This window comes from Eriocheir sinensis, unplaced genomic scaffold (assembly GCF_024679095.1).
Source record: "Eriocheir sinensis breed Jianghai 21 unplaced genomic scaffold, ASM2467909v1 Scaffold721, whole genome shotgun sequence".
NCBI lineage: Eukaryota > Metazoa > Arthropoda > Malacostraca > Decapoda > Varunidae > Eriocheir > Eriocheir sinensis.
The window spans coordinates 110,001-115,845 of NW_026112078.1; positions in this window are offsets into that span (position 1 = coordinate 110,001).

Here is a 5,845-nt window from a genome sequence, read left to right on the forward strand (position 1 = left end):
AAATACATTAGAAACAGACAAGAGAGAGAGAGAAGGAGGAGAAAATTATTAATATTTGACCTTCCCGCTCTGTCTCGCTTCTCATATCCTTCTGCACACTTTTGTACACTTTTCCACACTTACCCACGTCAGCCTGCACACTTAAACACGTTATTATGCCCCGAGTTCAAGTGTTCTGAAGACTTTACTGATGCAAACTCTCCCTTCGTGTATCGTTTTCTCCTTTCGTTAATACTTAATAGCATACCCTGATCTTACTTGTCTCCCCTTATCTGTTATTTTGAGCGTGTTTTTACCCGTGAACTTGCTCTATTTATCCGTCGTCAAGTTCTAAGGTTGTCGTGTATTAAAGTTCCAACACTATGATGACGTCACGGCCGCCATCTTCCCTGTCGTCTGGGAAGGCTGCCGAGACAGCGATCTATTTTTCTTGTTTTTTCAGGTTATTATAAAGTGCCCGGAAGCGCCATGCTGTGGGAAGGTAGGTGGATCCCTTGCCCTTATTTTGGTGTGCAGGGACAGGAAATCAGGGCGTGGAAAGAGGGGAAAATTGGAAAATCTGTTTCATGTGGCGGCGGTGATGGTGGTGGTGATGGCGGCGGTGATGGTGGTGATGACGGCGGTGATGGTGGTGGTGGTGATGACGGCGGTGATGGTGGTGGTGGTGATGACGGCGGTGGTGATGGTGGTGGTGGTGATGGCGGCGGTGATGGTGGTGGTGACAGGTGTTGGTGGTGATGGTGGTGGTGGTGGTGACGGCGGTGGTGATGACGGCAGTGGTGACAGGTGTTTGTGGTGATGAAGGCGGTGGTGACAGGTGTTTGTGGTGATGACGGCGGTGGTGATGGTGGTGGTGGTGATGACGGCGGTGATGGTGGTGGTGGTGATGACGGCGGTGATGGTGGTGGTGGTGGTGATGGTGGTGGTGGTGATGATGACGGTGGTGGTGGTGAGTTGATGGTGGTGATGGCAGTGATGGTGGTGGTGGTGATGGTGATGGCAGTGATGGTGGTGGTGGTGATGATGACGGTGGTGGTGGTGGTGGTGAGTTGATGGTGGTGATGGCAGTGATGGTGGTGGTGGTGATGGTGATGGCAGTGTTGATGGTGGTGGTGGTGATGATGGTGGTGGTGATGGTGGTGGTGGTGAGTTGATGGTGGTGATGGCAGTGATGGTGGTGGTGGTGGTGGTGATGGCAGTGTTGATGGTGTTGGTGGTGATGATGGTGGTGGTGATGGTGGTGGTGGTGAGTTGATGGTGGTGATGGCAGTGATGGTGGTGGTAGTGATGGTGATGGCAGTGTTGATGGTGGTGGTGGTGATGATGGTGTTAGACCCTCAGCAGTGACTGGGGTCTGCCATGTCCACTCCACCAATTCCACCTCCATTGACATCGGCAGCGGCAGTGATAGGCTAGAGTATTTCTGTTATCATTAAGGGATTATTGAAGAAAGGGTAGCCTAATCATTTTGACATTTATCCCTAACTATTTGGGTGTTATTCCAGAAATCAGATGTGGTTAGGTTAGATTAATTCATCTTTTTATTCATCTTTTCCGTTATTTTGAGCGCTTTTTACCATTTAACGTTCTATTTACTCAATGGTTAGGTTAGATTTGGTCAGGTTGCCTTGGTAAAAATGGGGCAGGCTTTGCACAGCTCCATTGTCACTGGTAGTTGGTGGGTGTATTTCTGGAGTTTTACCTGTAATATGAAGGTGATAACTCTCACTATATATAGATGTTAATTTTTTCCATATATGTATCATTACCTTTAATGGGGACTGGGTGGCCCCATTTTTTTTTTTTTTTTTTTTAGGAGACGGGCGAAAAAAAAAAAAAAAAAAAAAACTGTCCCGAACAGAGGTTAAAGGGTGTCATCAGAGTTAATTTCGGGAGGGAGGTGTCCTGATACCCTCCTCTTGAAAGAGTTCAAGTCGTAGAGGAGGAAATACAGATGAAGGAAGATTGTTCAGGATTTACCAGCGTGAGGGATGAAAGTGAAGATGCTGGTGCTAACTTGCATAAGGGTTTGGACAGTATGGGATGAGCATGGGAGAGTCGAGTGCAGCAGGGGTGGGAGGGGGAGGCATGCAGTTAGCAAGTTCAGAAGAGCAGTCAGCGTGGAAATATCGATGATCGATAGAAGATAGATGAGAGAGGCAACATTGCTAAATTTTCGGCTGGCCCTGGCCCGTGATTTTTATTTATTTATTTATTATAATATTGAATTGCATACGTACTTTTTTCAAACGAACTTTATCCCTTACAAACATTTGCTTACGAAAAATTGCATACGAATTTTATGCATGCGAACTATTTCCATACGTACTGTGGTCCTAGAATCATTATAAAGAGCGGAGCAATTCTTGTCTAAACCCTGTAATAGAATAAGTCTTTGTAGGTCACAGAAGGCCATAGACAAGGGAGGTTAGGTTCTCAGGTAATATTTCCTTTGTCTTGTTTCCCTGTTAGCTTTGAGGGTCAGGGTGGACCACTGGCCGCCACCTCCTCCTTGCCCTCATGCTAAACCTTTACTACTGTTCCTATAGGTAATGCACTCTCTCTCTCTCTCTCTCTCTCTCTCTCTCTCTCTCTCTCTCTCTCTCTCTCTCTCTCTCTCTCTCTCTCTCTCTCTCTCATAAAAATAAACATTAAAATTCTTGAAGGAATTTATTATTCCCAAAAAGACTCAGTGTTTATACAGTTCTCATTCCTAACTTAATTTGCAGACATAAGAAGAAGAGGAGGAAGAACAAGAGGAGGAGGAGGAGGAGGATGAAGGGGACACACAGGAATCAAATGGTGAGTGTTGTTAACTTTATAACTATTTTCCTTGTTCATCTTCTTGCACCAATTTTCTTCCTGCAATTGTTCCTTTTGTGCAAAATTCTCGGTCTTTTTTATTTCCATTTCCAGCTCTCAGTCTTCTCTCCTTCCTGTTAGTTCCTGCCACACAGCTGCCCTCGGTACAATGTCAGGTCACAGTGCGGGGCAGAGTTGTCATATGAAAAGGGACTCTGCCATCAAGCGTGACATGTTGTGGGAGCGGTTGTACAGAATAGTGAAGTCCCTGCCATATATAGGGTGGTCCTAATCATGACTGGGTTCAGATAGGAGTGGGTTGGTTTGGAGTCAGTTGGTGGTCAGACCCTGGTGGCAAGGTGGCTCTTAGGGTCGTATTATGAGACATTTCGCCAAGAACACATATTTGACAAGGCTTTCGTAGGAGTTGTGGGCATTTCCTGGGGTAGTTTATGACCCTGGTGGTAGTGTGACCCTTCCTCTGTACCATGAAGCTAAAAACACACATTTGTCAAGACTTTCATAGGAGTTTGGGGCATCTCCTTGGGTAGTTTTATGACCCTGGAGGTAGTGTGACCCTTCCTCTGTACCATGAACCTAAAAAACCCACATTTGTCAAGACTTTCATAGGAGTTTGGGGCATCTCCTTGGGTAGTTTATGACCCTGGTGGTAGTGTGACCCTTCCTCTGTACCATGAAGCTAAAGAAACACACATTTGTCAAGACTTCGAGCTTGTATGGGGTGGTACACAGGTGCCTTGAATGGACTCGCCCTAAAAACACTAGTAGGAAAAGCACCTCATGAAAGTGACACACAACTATATGGAAGTCTCAGGAGCATAACACACACACACACACACACACACACACACACACTTTGAATATGTATGTATCTGGGTGGGTGAGTGAGTGTATATGTGTGTGTGTGTGTGTGTTTGGGAATATCATACTCCATTTCTTCCCATCCCATCCCTTCCCATGCCTTCCTTTCCATCCCTTCCCTACCTATCCTATTCTCTTTTATTCTGTTGTATTCTCTTTTATTCTGTTGTATTCTGTTGTATTATCTTTTATTCTGTTGTATTCTGTTGTATTCTCTTTTATTCTGTTGTATTCTGTTGTATTATCTTTTATTCTGTTGTATTCTGTTGTATTCTCTTTTATTCTGTTGTATTCTGTTGTATTATCTTTTATTCTGTTGTATTCTCTTTTATTCTGTTGTATTCTGTTGTATTCTCTTTTATTCTGTTGTATTCTGTTGTATTCTGTTGTATTATCTTTTATTCTGTTGTATTCTCTTTTATTCTGTTGTATTCTCTTTTATTCTGTTGTATTCTGTTGTATTATCTTTTATTCTGTTGTATTCTGTTGTATTCTCTTTTATTCTGTTGTATTCTCTTTTATTCTTTTGTATTCTGTTGTATTATCTTTTATTCTGTTGTATTCTGTTGTATTCTCTTTTATTCTGTTGTATTCTCTTTTATTCTGTTGTATTCTCTTTTATTCTGTTGTATTCTGTTGTATTCTCTTTTATTCTGTTGTATTTTGTTGTATTCTCTTTTATTCTGTTGTATTCTCTTTTATTCTGTTGTATTCTGTTGTATTCTCTTTTATTCTGTTGTATTCTCTTTTATTCTGTTGTATTCTCTTTTATTCTGTTGTATTCTGTTGTATTATCTTTTATTCTGTTGTATTCTCTTTTATTCTGTTGTATTCTGTTGTATTCTCTTTTATTCTCTTTTATTCTGTTGTATTCTGTTGTATTCTCTTTTATTCTGTTGTATTCTGTTGTATTCTCTTTTATTCTGTTGTATTCTGTTGTATTCTGTTGTATTCTCTTTTATTCTGTTGTATTCTCTTTTATTCTGTTGTATTCTGTTGTATTCTCTTTTATTCTGTTGTATTCTGTTGTATTCTCTTTTATTCTGTTGTATTCTGTTGTATTATCTTTTATTCTGTTGTATTCTCTTTTATTCTGTTGTATTCTCTTTTATTCTGTTGTATTCTGTTGTATTCTCTTTTATTCTGTTGTATTCTCTTTTATTCTGTTGTATTCTGTTGTATTCTCTTTTATTCTGTTGTATTCTCTTTTATTCTGTTTTATTCTCTTGTATTCTGTTGTATTCTCTTTTATTCTGTTGTATTCTGTTGTATTCTGTTGTATTCTCTTTTATTCTGTTGTATTCTGTTGTATTCTCTTTTATTCTGTTGTATTCTCTTTTATTCTGTTGTATTCTGTTGTATTCTCTTTTATTCTGTTGTATTCTGTTGCATTCTCTTTTATTCTGTTGTATTCTGTTGTATTATCTTTTATTCTGTTGTATTCTCTTTTATTCTGTTGTATTCTGTTGTATTCTCTTTTATTCTGTTGTATTCTCTTTTATTCTGTTGTATTCTGTTGTATTATCTTTTATTCTGTTGTATTCTCTTTTATTCTGTTGTATTCTCTTTTATTCTGTTGTATTCTGTTGTATTCTCTTTTATTCTGTTGTATTCTGTTGTATTATCTTTTATTCTGTTGTATTATCTTTTATTCTGTTGTATTCTCTTTTATTCTGTTGTATTCTGTTGTATTCTCTTTTATTCTGTTGTATTCTGTTGTATTCTCTTTTATTCTGTTGTATTCTCTTTTATTCTGTTGTATTCTCTTTTATTCTGTTGTATTCTCTTTTATTCTGTTGTATTCTGTTGTATTCTCTTTTATTCTGTTGTATTCTCTTTTATTCTGTTGTATTCTCTTTTATTCTGTTGTATTCTCTTTTATTCTGTTGTATTCTGTTGTATTCTCTTTTATTCTGTTGTATTCTGTTGTATTATCTTTTATTCTGTTGTATTCTGTTGTATTCTCTTTTATTCTGTTGTATTCTCTTTTATTCTGTTGTATTCTGTTGTATTCTCTTATTCTGTTGTATTCTCTTTTATTCTGTTGTATTCTGTTGTATTCTGTTGTATTCTCTTTTATTCTGTTGTATTCTGTTGTATTCTCATTTATTCTGTTGTATTCTCTTTTATTCTGTTGTATTCTGTTGTATTATCTTTTATT